General features: G+C 38.1%; 1 protein-coding gene across 1 annotated transcript in view; it reads right to left on the bottom strand.

The window, feature by feature from the left end:
* Window positions 1-20,232, bottom strand: part of LOC149174181 (uncharacterized) — a 177,276-nt gene that overhangs the window by 11,357 nt on the left and 145,687 nt on the right. The window lies entirely within an intron of this gene.

Here is a 20,232-nt window from a genome sequence, read left to right as displayed (position 1 = left end):
GAAAATTCATTCCTTGATCCCTTTTCGCTCCCTAATTAGGTCAAGCATATCATTGGTTGCTAAATCCTATCCCCTTGACGTAACCTTGGGTCCACTTGGTCCCGTATTGTCCCATGCACTATCAAGGTTAATTCTTCAAAGATTACGTGGAACCCAAAGTTTCCACAAGAATTCTAGGGCTTTGGGATCTCCTTTATAAGACACATACTCAAAACCTAACCCTTGAAATTCTCCCAAGCCCTTCCTTGAGAGCCTTTGTCTTCCAAGACAAGCAAGCCACATATTTGAGCCTCTCATGTGAATAGGGTTCCAGAAGCACCCCTCGCCCTATCATTGGTCCATCCATTTTGATATCCTTATCATAAGAGGTCTCCTCCCATCGGTGAAAGTCCATAAAGACTAAGTAGCCTTAGCCGAGATGACAATGGGCTATCGCTTCGTTGTTGCCCTTAGCCTAGTAGTAGCCCTTCAAGGATCCCCTTTAAGACCCCTGCTAGTTTGAGCAGTAACAAGGACTACATAATGCAACAAGATCGTGTTTTCTACTCATCCATGAAATCATTGCAGCTCCCAAACTAAAACATCCACCGGCAGTGCTTCTGCCATCAATCTCACTGCCACCCCAATCTGAATCTGTGAAACCTGTCAACATGACTTCCTTTCCATCATATTTTAGGTAGTGATGTATAGTGACACAGAGATATCTACGAATATGCTTAGTAGCTATCCAATGGTCATGACGAGGCTCTAACTGAAATTGACTAAGAATATTTATAGAAAAACTTAAACATATATCAAGTCTTGTATTTACCAGATATGTTAGAGAGCCCGCCAACTTACGATAGGTAGTAGGATCGATGGGACTAGAGTCAAAGCTTCTCAACTTCTTGAGATTAGTGATCATGCGAGTAGTCATAGGCTTGGAATCCATCATACCAAATTTATGTAAAATCTTGATTATGTATTTACCTTGACCCAGATATATTTCTCCAGGTTTCTGCCAAACTTCCAAACCCAAGTAATAGTGCATAAGTCCCAGATCTTTCAATTCGAATTCAGCTGCCAACAACTTCTTGCATTCTTGTATTCTATGCTCCACACCTGTAATAAGTAAATCAGCTACATATAGTATAGTCACTGATTCATTGTTTACTATTTTAATGTAGAGATTTGGATATGCAAAACTTTTGACAAACCCAATTCTTAAGAGATATGCATCCATTCTTGCATACCATGCCCTAGGAGCTTGCTTTAAACAATATAGGGCTTTCTTGAGTCCGCAAACATGTGTGTCCTTGCTATTTATTACAAATCCTTCCGGTTCTTCAATGTATACTTCTTCATCGATGCTCCCATTTAGAAAAGTTGTTTTTACATCCTGTTGACCACTACGTGTCAACTTCCCATAGCAGTACACCCCCTTTTTTCGCAAAAGGGATAGAGCTTAATCGACATGTCCGTGCCATTCGACAGTCATCATCGACTTGATCATATTATGTTGTAAACCCAATTTGCATATGTGAATTGTAAATAATCTTAGCAGAGTTGAGTTATGTATGTAAATTGCCTAGGTGGACCTAATTTTCTAGTGATAATCTACGTTCCGGAAGGTTTTTTGTCTCACCGATCCATGATCGGTAGAGTTTTCCTTCAACCTGACCCCAAAGCCGGAATGAATTTTGTCATTAGAATCTTAGAAGAATCCTAGTGCATTGATCTGCTAGATTATATTTGGTCGCAGAACTGGGTGGTCTATGAGGATCTATGTCAAATTGGTTTTCCCCCTTGAGATGTAAAATTGTAAAAGTCATGATGTAAAGTGTCTTGAGGGTTAAAAAATGTTTTAATCCCCTCATAAGTCATAAGTCCTAGGCCTTAGGTAATTTTTCCAAAGGCCAAGTTCGAGGATCCACTTAAAAATAAAAAATAAAAAACAATAAAAAATAATAATAATAAAATTAAAAAATAACTAAAAAATTAAAAATTAAAAAATAATAATAATAAAAATAAATTAAAAAAATAATAATAAAAATAAAACAAATTAAAATTTTAAAAATAAATAAAATTTGAAAAATAAAATAAAATAATAACAAGTCAAATTTTTGAGTAAATAAATGCAGAATTTTAATTGTTTAATATATTAAAATGCATTTAAAAATTCGACGAACGAGATTAAAAGAAAGCTTGATCCTCATCAACGGTCAAGATTAGTTTGACATGGATCACTCAAACTAGCCGTTGGGAATTTTTCCTTTAAATAGGGTGTTAGGGGTCATTTGAGATCAGATTGGATCGGAGAGTCTGGTGCTAAAGAAAGCTCTCTTGTAGTTATTTTTTGTGCAATAAAGAAAGACTTTGGGGTTAAAAATCTTGCTGGTGTTACTCTTTTGGAAATGTTGTAAGATTTTTTATCTTTCTGCATAATTTTATTTTCAGTCATCGATAATAGCTTGATGAAGATTGATTCAGGCACAGGTATCTTGTCTGATCTTTGGGATTTGAATGATAGTTTAGATTTTGAAATATAATGGCAGGTATCTCCATTTGATCTGGATTTCACTATTGTTTTCTCCCTCTATGTTAACGGTTGATTTTAAGCTGTACAGGAAATCTTAGTTTTGAGTTTACCGGGCGTTGGGAAGTTCTCGGCTAAACCAGCCAACTCCCAGATTGTGTTTTCTGAAAGAGCACAGTCAGTTTTAATCCCGAGCTTATCATTTGAAAAAAAAAAGTATGAATGCATGAAGGGTTTTCTGAAGCAACTCACATTAAATTTAAAATTTTGAAATACTTTTGTGGATTATTGATAAATCTGGCTTATTAGAGTCGTTAATCTGTAAATATTGTAATTATTTAGCTGATTTAGGGTTTTCAATTTTGTTTCTTGCACATATTATCTTTGGGTGATCTGTTTTTTGCCATTACAGGTTGCAGGTTACAGGTCTGAGGACAAATTTTTGTTTGAAGCCAGATCTAGGCCCTGGAGGGTAAGATCTGGCCTCAGGATCAGTTCTTGCAGGTTTTTCGCTGAAGGAATTCGAGATTATCCAAGCTATATATCTACTGGGGTTTCATTTAAAATTGCTTTCCAGGAATATCAACCAGCAATCTTGCATTCTAAGGATTTTAAAATCATTCATTTTAAGATCTAAATATTTTTTTATGAGGGTTTCAAGAAATCTAAAGGAGAGCGAGTTAAAATTTTTTAGTAAGATTTCTGGAAAATATTTAAAGGTTCTGGTGGAAGTTCTCCTATCTGCTTCCTGGGTTTTCAGTTTCTTTTTTCTCTGTTGCCTGAGGTTACTTTTCTAGCAGAAGATTCTGATTTGCGTATGTTGTCCTGGGGTTTTCAGCGCCTCTCACTTTGTTACAAATCAAATCCCAATCTCCACACAACTGTTCCATTATCTGCTTTTCCTCCCCCCATCAATTTACCAAGAGTCCCCTCGCAACTCCATTCTATCCCTCCACTGTCTACTCATTCTACGTGAATCCATCACGCTGCCCAGCATTTCCCTTCAACCTGCAAACACAAACTCGCTCTCCATCGCCACTCAGGCAGCTCTTTGCCTACGTATTCATATCCAAAACCCCATTCCCCTTCACCATCCAGCTACATACCCGCAACCACCTGCAAAACCTTCAAGTTGCCCTCACTCACCACGCTACCTGCCCCTCGCTCCACAATCGATTCCTCACATCTGCAAACAAAAACGTAGAACCCGTTACTCCTGCATTAAACTCTCCTCAAATCTCGTTAAAAAAAAATCCTGCGTGCTACTATCCACGACCCTCATTTCCTAACCCTCTCTGTCCTCTCATTGCCTGTTCACATCCATATTCGCGTCCCATATTCTTCTCCGCCTCCATTTGCGTCCACGCTTCTGCTGCTCCACACACAGTCCATCTCCCTCGAATCCCCTCCACGCAGCAGCTTACTCTGCTCCTCCCGCAATCCCTGCACCTGCACTACACTGCCTTCACTGTTGTCATTCGTGTTGCCCCTTTGCTGCAAAATCATAGTGCCATCCCTTCTGCGTACCTGATAACAAACAAAATACATTCCGATTCTTGTTTTGTATACACGGGCTAGGGTTATGCATAGCTTTTCATGTATACGTTTCTTTTAGCTAAGATTTAGTGTTAGCATAGTAGTTTAGATTTTATTTATGTTTGGCTTTAGATTAATTTAGTTTCAAATTTAGCTTTGTTTTATTTTTTTTTATTTTTTTTTTAATAAATCAAAAATCATATTACAAAAAAAAAAAAAAATTAGCTTTTAATTCTTTGATTTCACTTTTTTTTAGATTTACTTAAAGTTTAGTTTAATTTTTAAATTTTGATAATATCAAAAAATAATAATAATATTCTTAGTTTTAGTTTTCTTTGGGTTAGGCTTTAGTTTTGATTTTTTTAAGTTTTGTTTTGACTTTAAAGTAAAAAATGTCATAACAAAAACAAAACAAAACAAAACAAAAAAAAGTTTCTTTTTATTTATTTATTTTTTAAAGACTTTAGGATTTTAGTTTTGTTTAATTTTTAGACTTAAAATTTTATTAAAAAAATATATAAAAATTAAAAAAAAAAAAATTGAAAAAAGCTTAACAAAAAATTGAAAATTCATTTTTGTGGTATCTATGTTCCACTTCTTTATAGTTAAATGCGCTTAAATGTTCGTCTAAAGTTAGCTATATGAAAGTGGTAACTAGTCAGCATTTAAATTTTATGATCACTCAAAGCATTTGATTTTTCTTGGAGTTTAATCACTGGATCATCGTTAAAACATCATGAATTTACTAGACATCTTGCATTGCTTGGGATATTTGATGATAGATGATTGTTTTACATGGTTCATATTTCTGCAACATTTAATAAATAATCATTTAATCATTAACTCCATAAGGCACTAGTACATTAATTTCTAAAAGCAATCGAGTGCTAGATTGCCTTGCTGTGTCTCCCAACCCAACTAGTCCACAGTTGGTCTTCACTTGTCCCATAAGGTCTACCCCCCTTAGCCTCGGGAGACAAGCTTAAACGGAGAGATCGGGGATCAGGGTGACAGCCGCCGGTCTGAGTGTTGTCGTGACAATCTGTGCGACAACATTTTTTGGCGCCATTGTCGGGGATAGAGTTTTTCTGTCCCTGGCGTTTCAACGACATTCATCTTCTCATTTCATATCATCTTTCATCTTTCTCATCTCTCATTTGAGATCGCAGATTCAACATTTTTTGGCATCATTTGGATCTTTTCATCGCCTTATCTTTCGCCATATCAGCACCTACTCTTCCATTCATTTCTTGTTTGGGTGGCGACTCCATTCCATTTCTTTTATTTTTTCCCAGACAAGAAGCCTTCCTCATATCTGCTTGTTGGTTGATTTTTGGATCCTAGAATTAGATTCATTGTTCAAGTGGCAACTTCACTTCTTTCATCTCATTTTCTTGAGCATAGATCTCTTTCTATCATCCATTTGGTCCCTCGTTATTCATCATGGATTATTCGTTTAAACCATGTCATTTTATTGATGATCTCCATGATATTCCGGAAGTGGCCATTTCTAAATTACCTTTGTTCTCACGTGGTGATTTAGTCGTTGTTAAAAGGCATCTAGGCTTGTTTACTCATATAATGATCATATATTGTAGACCCCCTCAGTATAATCATGAAGATGTCAAAATGCGTCTTTTTGTCCTTTCTTTAGAGGGTGATGCTTTGAATTGGTTTAACAATTGTCCTGAGGATTCTTTCACTTCTTTACAAGACATTGTCAATGCTTTTAAAGATAGATATGGTAATCCGAATAGCTCGCCTTGTGCCCCTAAAATTGTGCAACAGAATGAAAGTAATCTTATGAAAGGTTCAGCTGTCGATGAAAGATTCCAAGACAATTCTTCATATGAGAATGTGCCATCCACCTGTACCATTTCAGATCAAATCCATGATAGTGGAAAAACAAGGACAAATGACAATGAAAAGGAAGATCAAAAGCAAATTATACAAGAACTAATGCTGCTGGTAAAAAATATGGAGATAAATCAAACTAATTACGCCAATGATGTGAGAACTTTATGCACCCACTTGGAAAAACGTAATAGGGAGATGGAGATCATGCAAAATCAACATGCTAAGGAAAATGAGGCCATGAAGATTAATCATGACACAGAAATTAGTTTTATGCAAAGCAAGTTATCAGGCTTAGAGGAAAATATGACGACCATGAAAGCTAATCATGATAGGGAAATTAATTCTATGCAAAACAAGTTATTAACTATGGATGAAGAAATGACTATCATGACGTTCGATCATAATAATCAGTTGGCTACCATGCAAGCAAATCATAAGGAAGAGATGAACTCTATGCAGCATTGCTTGATGACCATAAAGGAAAAAGACGATAAAATAATAAAAGATATGGAAGCTAATCAGATATGTCTTCAGAAAAAGTTATTGAATGGAAGAAGACCATGCCAGAGAAATCAATGCTATAAAGGTTGAACACTTTAGTCAAATAGATGCCATTAAAATACAGGTTCAGAAATTTCAACAATGGTCAGAGGATGAAAGAAACAAGGGAACGTCAATAGATCAGGAGCCTCCTTATCTATTACAGCAAGCTCCATCATACTATGAGGTCCTTTGTTCCATTGAAAAGTGGATAATTGAAGGGCAGATGCAGAATGAAGAAAGACATGTCACGCATATCTTACATACTTCATCTGAGAGCTTTGAAGCAAAAAGTTCCACGTCATCAGTAATACAGCCTGCGAGGAAGAAAAAGCGCAAGAGGAAGAAAATGAGAAGAAGATTTGATGCATCAGACGGCCACGAGCAGCTTGACTTTCGGATAGGAAAAACTCCTACCATATGTAGAATTGGACATGACACATCCGACAAGCAGCCGACAAATTTGCCTAAAAGCAGGAAAATGCTCAATATACACTATATTGAACACATCTGATGCCGTAGGGCATCCTTTGTATTGTATTTCTAACCCTACTCCTTGTTATTTCAGTATTTTATTTCTATTTTAGGACTAGATTTACTTTCATTGTTAATAAATGAAGAGCTTCTATCTTTCATGTGCTTAAATGTTATATGATGATTTTTGAATGGACGCTACTTTATTGCGTGGATGCAGATTCTGAATTCTCAAATTCCTGCAGTGCAGCAACGTGTCCCCAAGTAGAGCCAGATGTTGACCACTACATGTCAACTTCCCATAGCAGTACCGCCCCTTTTTTCGCAAAAGGGATAACTCTTAATCGACATGTCTGTGCCATTCGACAGTCATCGTCGACTTGATCATATTATGTTGTAAACCCAGTCTGCATGTGTGAATTGTAAATAATCTTAGCAGAGTTAAGTCATGTATGTAAATTGCCTAGGTGGACCTAATTTTCTAGTGATAATCTACGTTCCAGAAGGTTTTTTGTCTCACCGATCCATGATCGGCAGAGTTTTCCTTCAACCTGACCCCAAAGCCGGAATGAATTTTGTCATTAGAATCTTAGAAGAATCCTAGTGCGTTGATCTGCTAGATTATATTTGGTTGCAGAACGGGGTGGTCTATGAGGGTCTATGTCAAATTGGTTTTCCCCCTTGAGATGTAAAATTGTAAAAGTCATGATGTAAAGTGTCTTGAGGGTTAGAAAATGTTTTAATCCCCTCGCAAGTCATAAGTCCTAGGTCTTAGGTAATTTTTCCAAAGGCTAAGTTCAAGGATCCAATTAAAAATAAAAAATAAAAGATATAAATAATAATAATAAAATTAAAAAAATTACTAAAGAATTAAAATAATAATAATAATAATAAATTAAAAAATAAGATAAAATTTTAAAAATAATTAAAAATAAAATAAAATAATAACAAGTCAAATTTTTGAGTAAATAAATGCAGAATTTTAATTGTTTAATATATTAAAATGCATTTAAAAAATCGACGAATGAGATTAAAAGAAAGCTTGATCCTCATCGACAGTAAAGATTAGTTTGACATGGATCACTCGAACTAACCGTTGGGAATTTTTCCTTTAAATAGGGTGTTAGGGGTCATTTGAGATCAGATTGGATCAGAGAGTCTGGTGCTAAAGAAAGCTCTCTTGTAGTCATTTTGTGTGCAATAAAAAAAGACTTTGGGGTTAAAAATCTTGCTAGTGTTACTCTTTTGGAAATGTTGTAAGATCTTTTATCTTTCTGCATAATTTTATTTTCGGTCATCGATAATAGCTTGATGAAGATTGATTCAGGCACAGGTATCTTGTCTGATCTTTGGGGTTTGAATGATAGTTTAGATTTTGAAATATAATGGCAAGTATCTCCATTTGATTTGGATTTCACTATTGTTTTCTCCCTCTATGTTAATGGTTGATTTTAAGCTATGCAGGAAATCTTAGTTTTGAGTTTACCGGGCGTTGGGAAGTTCTCGGCTGAACCAGCTAACTCCCGGATTGCGTTTTCTGAAAGAGCCCAACGAGTTTTAATCCCGGGCTTATCATTTGAAAAAAAAAAATTATGAATGCATGAAGGGTTTTCTGAAGCAACTCACATTAAATTTAAAATTTTGAAAATACTTTTGTGGATTATTGATAAATCTGGCTGATTAGAGTCGTTAATCTGTAAATACTGTAATTATTTAGCTGATTTAGGGTTTTTAGTTTTGTTTCTTGCACATATTATCTTTGGGTGTTCTTTTTTTTGCCATTACAGGTTGCAGGTTACAGGTCTGAGGAGAAATTTTTGTTTGAAGCCAGATCTAGGCCCCAGAGGGTAAGATCTGGCCTCAGGATCAGTTCTTGTAGGTTTTCTGCTGAAGAAATTCGAGATTCTCCAAGCTATATATCTGCTGGGGTTTCATTTAAAATTGCTTTCCAAGAATATCAACTAGCAATCTTGCATTCTAAGGATTTTAAAATCATTCATTTTCAGATCTAAATTTTTTTATGAGGGTTTCAAGAAATCTAAAGGAGAGTGAGTTAAAATCTTTATTAAGATTTCTGGAAAATATTTAAAGGTTTTGGTGGAAGTTCTCCTATCTGCTTCCTGGGTTTTCAGTTTTTTTTCTCTGTTGCCTGAGGTTACTTTTCTAGCAGAAGATTCTGATTTGCGTCTGTTGTCCTAGGGTTTTTAGCGCCTCTCACTTTGCTGCAAATCAAATCCCAATCTCCACACAGTTGTTCCATTATCTGCTTTTCCTCCCCCCATCAATTTACCAAGAGTCCCCACACAGCTCCATTCTATCCCTCCACTGTCTGCTCCCTCATTCTGCGTGAATCCATCATGTTGCCCAGCATTTCCCTTCAACCTGCAAACACAAACTCGCTCTCCATCACCACTCAGGCAGCTCTCTGCCTGCGTATGCATATCCAAAACCCCATTCCCCTTCACCATCCAGCTACATACCCACAGCCACCTGCAAAACCTTCACGTTTCCCTCACTCACCACGCTGCCTGCCCCTCGCTCCACCATCGATTCCTCACATCTGCAAACAAAAACGTAGAACCCGTTATTCCTGCATTAAACTCTCCTCGAATCTTGTTAAAAAAAAAATCCTGCGTGCTGCTATCCATGACCCTCATTTCCTAACCCTCTCTGTCCTCTCGCTGCCTGTTCACATCCATATGCACGTCCCATATTCTTCTCCTCCATTTGCGTCCACGCTTTTGCTGCTCCACACACAGCCCATCTCCCTCGAATCCCCTCCACGCAGCAGCTTACTCTGCTCCTCACGCAATCCCTGCACCTGCACTACGCTGCCTTCACTGCTGTCATTCGTGCTGCCCCTTTGCTGCAAAATCATAGTGCCATCCCTTCTGCATACCTGATAACAAACAAAATACATTTCGATTCTTGTTTTGTATACACGGGCTAGGGTTATGCGTAGTTTTTCATGTATACATTTCTTTTAGCTAAGACTTAGTGTTAGCACAGTAGTTTAGATTTTATTTATGTTTGGCTTTAGATTAATTTAGTTTCAAATTTAGCTTTGTTTTATTTTTTTTATTTTTTTTTTTAATAAATCAAAAATCATAAAAAAATAATAAAAATTAAAAAAAAAACATAAAAAGTTTTTAGCTTTTAATTCTTTGGTTTCATTTTTTTTAGATTTACTTAAAGTTTAGTTTAATTTTTAAATTTTGATAATATCAAAAAATAATAATAATATTCTTAGTTTTAGTTTTCTTTGGGTTAGGCTTCAGTTTTGATTTTTTTTTAGTCTTGTTTTGACTTTAAAGTAAAAAATGTCATAAAAAATCAAAAAAAAAAAAAAAAAAAAAAAAAAAAAGAGTTACTTTTTATTTTTATTTTTTTTATTTTTTTTATTTTTTTTTAACTTTAGGATTTTAGTTTTGTTTAATTTTTAGACTTAAAATTTTATTAAAAAAAAATATTGAAAAATTGAAAAAAGCTTAACAAAAAATTGAAAATTCATTTTTGTGGTATCTATGTTCTACTTCTTTATAGTTAAATGCGCTTAAATGTTCGTCTAAAGTTAGCTATATGAAAGTGGTAACTAGTCAACATTTAAATTTTATGATCACTCAAAGCATTTGATTTTTCTTGAAGTTTAATTGTTGGATCATCGTTAAAGCATTGTGAATTTACTGGACATCTTGCATTGCTTGGGACATTTGATGATAGATGATTGTTTTACATGGTTCATATTTCTACAACATTTAATAAAATAATCATTTAATCATTAACTCCATAAGGCACTGGTACATTAATTTCTAAAAGCAATCGAGTGCTAGATTGCCTTGCTATGTCTCCCAACCCAACTAGTCCACAGTTGGTCTTCCTTTGTCCCATAGGGTCTACCCCCCTTAGCTTTGGGAGACAGGCTTAAACGGAGAGATCGGGGATCAGGGTGACAACCCCCGGTCTAAGCGTTGTCGTGACAATCTGTGCGACAACACATCCATTTGATGAATATTCCATCCCATTGTAGTAGTTAGGGAAACCAAAGATCTTATAGTAGTATACATAAGTTTAGGTGCAAAGGTTTCTTCATAGTCTATACCTTCCTTTTAAGAGAAACCCCTTGAAACAAATCTAGTTTGTATTTATCTATACTTCCATCAATCGCATGTTTGATTTTGTAAATCCATTTTGAAGTGACAACCAATTTGTCCTTTGGCCTAGGAACGATTTTCCAAACTCCATTCTTCATGATGGATTGATATTCTTCTTGCATTGCCTTCTTCCATTCTTCTTGATGAGTAGCTTCTTCAAAAGTAGTTGGTTTAGCTTCTAAAAATTTTGTTATGTATGTTGCATATCCTCAATATCTTTTTGGTCTTTTGCTTTCTCTAAAAGTTCCTTTAGCAGCTCCATGTCCTTCAGCATCTTCAAGAGTAGCTTTCAACCAATTTGGTCTCTTCCTTGTTTCGGGTATGATCATAGGTTGAATCGGTTCACTTGGTCCTTCATCTTCTTCTTCCTGGTTAAGTGTTGTCTCATCCTGATGTTTTTCTTCTTCAAATAGTGGTGTATTTTCGTCATCAGAATCAATTGGAATATCCTTGGATCTCTTGTAGGCATGATTCTCATCGAATATAACATCCTTGCTAGCTTCAATTTCTCCTGCTTCCTTTATGTAGATTCTATATGCCTTTGAAGAAAGACTGTGGCCAACAAGGATCCCTTTGATGCTTGTAGAATCTAGTTTCTTTCGTTTATCCTTTGGAACATGGATGTATGTGGGACACCCAAAGATTCGAAGATGGTCCACACATGGCTTCTTCCATGTGAATGCTTCTTCAGGTGTCATATTCTCAATAATTCTATGAGGACTTTTATTTTGTATATATATTGTTGTCATAGCTGCTTCACCACATAGAAACTTTGGAAGGTCTTGATCAAATATCATAGTTCGTATGCATTCTTCAATCGTTCTATTTTTCCTTTCTGCAACTCCATTTTGTTCGGGATTGTAGGGAAAATTGAGCTCCCTCTTAATACCTGCTTCTTTACAATATGCAACCAATTCTTTTGAGGTGTATTCCCCACCATTGTCAGATCTCAAGGTCTTTATCTTCTTTTCGGTTAAGGTCTCTACTTCAGATCTAAATTCCTTGAATTTTTCAAATACTTCATCCTTTGTCTTGAGAAGGTAGAGCCATATCTTTCTAGAATGAACATCAATGAAGGTCACATAAACCTTCATAATAAAGATGGCCTCCAAGTGATTTTTTAGGCATAGGCCCACACACATTAGAATTAATGAGGTCTAGACCTTATGTCACTGCTTGTGAAAGGCTTCCTTGTATTCTCAAAGCACATCCCTTACATACTCCTTCACTATTTTCTTTGATGTTAGGGATGCCATTTACCATTTGATTGAGAAAGGGAATGATCTTGTAGTGTATATGCCCATATCTTCTATGCCATAGTTCGATGGGATTGATTTCCATGTGAACTAGAGCTTGAGGAGATGGTGTTATAACTCTATATAGTCTTCCTTCACAAACTCCAATAACTTTTTCTTTTTCAATGCTTGAATCCTTTCCCCAAACCAAGACTTTACCATCTACAAAAGCAACCCTATCTCCTTTATCTTCTAAACAAGAAATTGAAAGTAAATTCTTTTTCAAACCTGGAACATAGAGTATATTGTTGAGGTGTAGTTTTGCTCCATTCTCCAGCTTCAAAGATGTAGATCCAAGGTCTTTGATTGCACAGTTGTTATTGTCTCCTAACTCCACTCCATGAGATGATTGTTCCTTTGATTGAGTATGAAGTTGTCCGCTTTCTCTTGTAATATGTCTTGATGCTCCACTATCAATGATCCATGCATTGTCATCATCAAGAGTACCTATAAGTGAAACCAAGAATCCTTCGCTTTTGACCTTCTTAGATAGGTTGTAGAAGATCCTTCCAATCCAACTTCCTGCAATTCTTATGATATTGAATCCCATCTTCAAGTAACTTGCCATAGAGGGAGTATCCTTTCTTCTTAAGCCAACAAAGTGATCTCCAACCTTCTTTGACCTTAGCTCTGATACCATGTTGAGAAATCAATGCTAGTAGTAATTAGGGTTTGATTCCTCTTCTTTGATAATTACTTGTGAATTATGTTGGCTTCTTTTACTTCTTTATTATATTATGGTTCATCAAGAAATTACCAATATATGTATATGTCAAGATCACAAGAACAAGACCTTGGATTATGCCAAGGGTTGGACTGGAGAGAGGTGATGAGTTGGTACGCAGTTAATGGAGCAACATTCATAGCCGAAGTTATAGCACAACAGGAGGCATGGAGCATTGAAGCTTATTCCTGGTGGCATCGGGATCTTGAAGGATTTGTTGATAACAGGTTCAATCAAAGATTGGTCTAAGATAAGAGCATTGAGGAGTCCATTCATGGTGGGTTGACACAGAGGCATAGCATCACGTAGTTGATTGTATGGGATTCGAGCAGTGGGTCTCAGTTGCATTGGGCCACCAGACTGGTCCACAATTTTGGATTACTTGAGGGCAAGCAATCCTGGGGCGGGAGGATTTGTGATGTTCTTTTTTCTGGTGTTCCTTATGCATGGTTAGGATGGACTTTCAGGGTTTGGAGGCAAAAAGGTCACAGGTGCATGTTTACTCCATCAGCAAGCCCAGGGGATTTTGGAGATGTTTTATGGGGTCTGGAGGAGTTCACTTGCCATATTCCATCATCAGGATTGATTCTACACAACTTGCTTCTCGTTCCATTGCATTCTGATAATTCTCGTAAAACAGAGTTATTATTGTGCCTAACTCAATTAATTACACTTAAGGTGGCATTCCGAAAGGCATACTTGACAGAACACCTTAGTGTAATAGCTCATTGGAACCAGAACGAGAAGATCTATAGGATGGGATGGTTAGAAGTGATTTTCAGTGGCCTGAGGAGGCATGGTGGCCAATTTACCATTTTCCCACATTAAAAAGATATTTTAATTGAAATAAAAAGAGGGAAATGTGCTCAATGATTAAAATAATAATAAAATAGGAGCTTCTAGAGGGGTCCATCAGATCTATAAAAAGAGGAGGAGAAGGCCATTACGAGACATCTTGGATTGGTGCATGTAGTCTTGATGAGAATTGGAGAACCTAGTTCCCAGCTACTATAGCCCCAAGACGGAAACCCTCGGGTTTGCTATTGGGTGTTGGATGAAAACCCTACTCTCTTGAGGAAATTTCACTCAGAAATCTCACGGTGCTTCAACAGAGTTTTTGGAGAGAGCAGGTTTGCAGTAGTCTTCTCACTGGGTTGTCTACATCACCACAAGGGTCATACTTCATTTTGGTCAGAGATCTTTTTCTGGGTTTTGCTCTGCTTGCTTGGCAAGCCTAGGTTCCACTATTCCTTCATGTTGATGTACTCTTTCCAGTGGATTAATAAAATGGCTCAGTGATTTTATTAACATCTATTTGTGTATCAAATTGTTGGTTGTGTATCTATTTGTGATTATTCTGTTGTTCAAGTTCATTTCTAGTATCTACGATTAATTTTTCCATTAGGGATATTACAAAGGGCATGACCGTTTGTGAAGGGATACCTGCCTAAGTTTATAAGCAAGCCCCCACCCTCATTTGTAATCATCTCATCTCACTTGTATTCAAATATTCTTATATAATATATTATATGTCCCATGATGGACATTCTTATATGCTAGATCTTCTAAGTATTCGGCTGCGTATATGAACTTTGTTCATTACAATAATATTGCTTATCATCCACATGTCAGATACTAAGTAAAAAATTAATAAAGTATTTCATTACATTGTTCTTTTTCCCACATGAGGGATTCGATTTAGCTCAACATGACCCTTAGAAGTCCACGTCCCACTTGCATTTGATCCAGGAAAGATGAAATGGTCCTTGGATGCTCAACACTCATCTCCAACCTAGTTGTCTCTCCAATAACACTCTCCATCGTCCTATTCATGCAACAAGGCTCTACCTCAACCTTGCATACTCTTATGCATGTGAATTTAGGTTTGATGCATAGGTTATGGATGGATTTTTCTAATATGTTCATATGATGGTGTGGACTTTCGCTAAATGCTTGGAGATTTCCAAACAAATTAAGATATATACACTGAGTGCTGCCACATTTGGGTATGATATGGTTATCCAAGACATGAGTGTTAGGATGCTAGTTAAGCTACGAGTAAAGATTATTTCAATTTTCAAACTTTCAAATTTCAATGTATTTTCTTTCTATATATTAGTTACTCAATGGGAATATAACTCGTTGTCTTTCCTTTGAATCCTTCAGATTTATTTGTTATATATGTTTGGTGGGAAAACTATGGCAAAAAAGTCCTAGAGTAGCAAAAACTTGCCATTCAAGTGTTAAGTCAAAGTTGCAACTATCCAAGGTGTAAATGCAATTGGAGTGTCTTTGAAAAAATACACTCCAAGAAGCACAAGTTAGAAATATTAAATTGAAATTTTAATATTTAAAATTTCATTAAATTAAGTTATTTATGGGATACACTCCAAGAAGCACAACAAGTTAGAAATGTTAAATTGCAATTTAATATTTATAATTTCATTAAATTAAATTATTTGTGGGATATTCCCATGGGACATCATGTAATTACAAAAGGTGAATATTTCTTAATCTAACACATCAGAAACCCCTACTGCAATTTCTGGTTTACAATCTCCTACTTGTTCTTTACATTAACAAGTTATTTAATGGGATAAACATCGAAGAAAGCACTATTGCAGCCTTCACAGATATACAAATCATGTAATGAAGTAAATAGAAGTAATAACACAAGGGATACCGTTACTTTTGGACAATCGTCCCCAGAAAAACCCAATTCGGGAAAACCAGTGCAGCATATAGAGGGTTTGTATTATTAAGCAGATTCGTGAATACAACTAGGGTGCCAGAAATGGCTCACCCAACAGAGAATATCCTAGGAAGTAATACCTTTATTCGGAGACAGATATTTTGGCAAATCAACAACTGGATGATCAACCCCACAATGACTCCAGTTGTTCGTTGTGTTGGTCAGCGAAAGCTGCTCCAAGCACTGCTCTGGAACTGCATCACCCTCTCCCGACTGATCTACTCTCAGTCTACCCCACAGAATCTCCCCAGCGCTGCCTCTGAAGCTCAGTGTCAGCCTCTAAGACCCTCTGCACTGCCTGCATCAACCTCTACGACCTTCTGCGTTCTCTGCATCTGCCTCTACGGTTTCTGCGTCCTCTGCGCTGGCCTCTTTAGCCTCTACATCAACCCTCCTAGGCTCTGCGCTACCTCTTCCGACACTTTTTTGCCTCTCTGATACGTATTCTTCAACTTTGGATCGAAATCTCTTGTTGAACTGCCCCTCAATGCAGCTGATCTCTAACTCGATTTCCTCAACAAACCCAGCCCAGAAAATCGAATTCTTGATATCTCTTGGTGTATCTCCAACTGACCCTCAAGCCTCCTCTTATAATTTTCTCGTTGATGATTCAACGATCAAGATTAAGTCCCTAATCAACGACTAAGATTAGTTTTGGCATGATCCTCGTCTCTTAGAACTTTCGCACCCATTTTATATTAATACACATTAATATTTTAATTTTCCTAAGTTTAGACTTAGGAACCCCATTAAAAATATTAATTATTTTAATATTTCTTCATCCGGGTGGAATTTCTCCAAACGATTTCTGGGTCTTGGAGATCTCATGTGCCTTAGCCTCTCCACCAATGTTCATGACTAGAGCACGTCTGATGCTACTAAAAATCAACACTCCCTCTTAGCAAGGAATGTGCTCTGGTGATGCTTCACCATAGAAACATCACACTGATCTTCTGCATCGGTACCTGTGTTGATGCTTGGCCTATGCCTCACATCCCCTGCACTGTTGCTTCATGTACTGCTGCCCATGACACTGCCACTGCTACATTTGTACTATAGCTCCCTCTCAACATGTTGCATCATGCTGCCCATAGCACTGCCACTGTTAACTGCTGCACTACAACTCAGTTACCGACAAGTAAGTAACTGACTTCACCCAAACACTGACATCTCGGTTAGTCTGGAAGCCTCGTGATGCTGAAGCTACCTCTGCTGCTATCTTGTGCTCCTTCTGCTGCCACTACACTGCTGCAACCTCTTCTATGCCTCTCGCACTGCTGCAACCTCCACTTCACTGCTACAAACTTCTGCACCCTAGCACTGTCTTGTCACTGCATCACACCTTCCTCCACCCGACACTTGTCATTATGCTATTGTCGTTAAGGGCTCCCATAGTCGTATGTGATCCAAGACTTTGGGCACCTCAAGGATCCTGCCCCTGCATGTAGTCCTCTTGACTACAACTCTATGTCTCCTCACCTCTTCTCTAAAGGTGCATGAGCACTCATGGCACAATTGTCATTAGTCTCGACATCCTTCTCTTCCTTTGCTGGAGTTGACTTTGAGTCGGAAGCTTCCCCCTCGCCTTTCTTCCTGGGGTACTGAGAGGCATAATGTCCCAGCTCACCACAGTTGAAGCACTTGACCTTGGAGAAATCTTTCTTCTTCCTCTTCTGAACCCCCTGCTGTCCCGCAGATGTTAGAGTTGCATCCTTCTCCTCATCTTTCTTGATTCGAACTCCTTGATTGCTACTCCTAGCCTTGGTCAACCTCCTGATCTCTCCCTGTAAGAGTTGCCCACATCTCCTCCCAATTGGAAAGAGTTGCTCCGCCCAAGATGCTTTGGACAAACGTCTCCCAGTCCTTGGAGACTACATTCAATCTAGTCCTGACCATAAACTCTATATCCGGTGTCGACCCCACGGAAGTAAGTTGGTCGCGAATTCCTTGCAACCTGAGAAGGAAGTGATCTATCTCCTCTCCTTTCTACATCTGATATGACCTCAGTTGATTCTCCAATAACATCTTTCGTTGCATGGAAGAGCCCTGGTATAAGGTGGTCAGGGTCTCCCACATCTCCCTTGTTGTTGACTTCTCAGCAATATGTGGTATTACATGATCCTTGACCCCATCTAGGATCATGCATTTCGCCTTTGCCATGGCCTCCTCATACTTCTCATTTGCATCAGGGTCAACTGGGACAACTACGATTTTCAAGGCATAGTCCTTGATGCGATGTTTATCCAGGATTGCCAAGATCTTGGCCTTCCAGATGACAAAATTGGAAGCCTCATCCAATCTGTCCTGATCCCTCAATCCGTTTACTGCCATCTCTGCTCCTCTTCTAGACTCCCTTTGAGTCTCGACTTCCCTCCTGGAAATCCTCCAGCCAACTGTCGAATCACTCCTCTACAATCCTCCTTTTCTGCTGCAACTCGAATATAGATTTGTTGGCTAGAAATCTTTCGAGGTAGTGCTTGCCTCTACCTTGGTTCAGTCCCCTTAGACATTGTTCTGCATAGACGGAAACAACGTCCCACCAGCTCCTCGAATTACAATCTGCATAGCTCCCTTAGCCCCGACAACTGAAGAATCTGAGCCCTTCATGCTTTGAGCAATCATGGCTTGGGTTGAATCTGCTTCTCCCGACCAACTATGTCAATCCTTCCTTGCTGAGAAGGATGACGCGACTCTGTGTGAGCCTGTTCTGCCCCTCTCTGCCTCTACGCTGGCCCTTCTCCTGGCTCAGAATGCTGATGCAGGCTCTGCGTGAGCCTTTGTGTTACCCTCTTTGCATTGCGTCAATCCTCCTGTTGCCTCTTCAGCTCTGGAACAACGATGTCTCTTGGGACATCTGCTTCTCTGTTGCAAATTTTCAAATTTCTTCAACTAGTGTTTTTAGTCCTCTTTGATCTGCAATCGCTCTAATACCACGTGAAAATTTTTGAATCTAACACATCAGAAACCCCTACTGCAATTTTTGATTTACAATCTCCTACTTGTTCTTTACATTAACAAGTTATTTAATTGCATAAACATCGAAGTAAGCACTATTGCAGCCTTCACAGATATATAAATCATGTACTGAAGTAAACATAAACAATAACACAAGGGACACCATTATTTTTGGACAATCGTCCCCGGAAAAACCCAATTCGGGAAAACCAGTGTAGCATATAGAGGGTTTGTATTATTAAGCAGATTCGTGAATACAACTAAGGTGCCAAAAATGGCTCACCCAGAGAATATCCTTGGCAGTAGTACCTCTATCCGGAGACAGATATTCCGGAAAATCAGCAACCAGATGATCAACCCCACAGTGACTCCGGCTGTTACAAACACTGCTCTGGAACTGCGTCATCCTTTCCCGACTGATCTTCTCTCAGTCTGCCCCATAGAATCTCCCCAGCGTTGCCTCTGAAGCTCAACGTCAGCCTCTACGGCCCTCTGCATTGCTTGCGTCAGCCTCCAAGGCCTTTTGCGTCCTCTGCGTCTGCCTCTACAACTTCTGCATCCTCTGTGCTGGCCTCCTTAGCCTTTGCATCAACCCTCCTAGGCTCTGCACTGCCTCTTCCGACACTTTACTGCCTCTCTGATATGTATTCTTCAGCCTTGGATCGAAATCCCTCGCTGAATTTCCCCTCACTGCAACTGATTTCTAACTCGATTTGCTTAGCAAACCGACCCCCAGAAAATCAAATTCTTGATCTCTCTTGGTGTATCTCCCACTGACCCTCAAGCCTCCTCTTATACTTTTCATGTTGACAATTCAACGGCCAAGATTAAGTCCCTAATCAATGGCTAAGATTAGATCTAGCTTGATCCTCGTCTCTTAGAACTTTCTCACCCATTTTATATTAATACAAATTAATATTTTAATTTTCTTAAGTTTAGACTTAGGAACCCTATTAAAAATATTAATTATTTTAATATCTCTTCATCTATGTGGAATTTCTCCAAACGGTTTCTGGATCTTGGAGATCTCATGTGCCTTAGCCTCTCCACCAATTTTCATGGCTAGAGCACATTCGATGCTACCAAAAATCAATACAAAATGGCCCTCATGTAGGTTAGATGCCCGCGACCTCAATGACATGGCCTATGTCTACTAGAATCTTAGGTTATGAGTGATATAGATAAACAAACTATTTGACACAAATGCCATTTCATTGGATACACTTGACATCATGACACCGTGGAGGGTGGACACTGTGAGACTTCTCATGGAGGAGGCACCGAAGTAGTTTGAGCATGATGCTAAGGAGAGGAGGAAGAATCAAAGGGTGTTCCATTTCAAGGAGAGACAGATTTAGAGCAAGGGATGGCCATTGAAAATGTGCCAGAGCCAATGCTACCACCTCCACAAACACTGAAAACTAGGGGAAGAG

Source organism: Pinus tabuliformis, chromosome 4_1 (genome assembly GCF_031772625.1).
Source record: "Pinus tabuliformis cultivar Carrire ecotype Pingquan chromosome 4_1, CPIR1, whole genome shotgun sequence".
Lineage (NCBI taxonomy): Eukaryota > Viridiplantae > Streptophyta > Pinopsida > Pinales > Pinaceae > Pinus > Pinus tabuliformis.
This window is presented reverse-complemented; position numbering and strand designations above follow the sequence as displayed.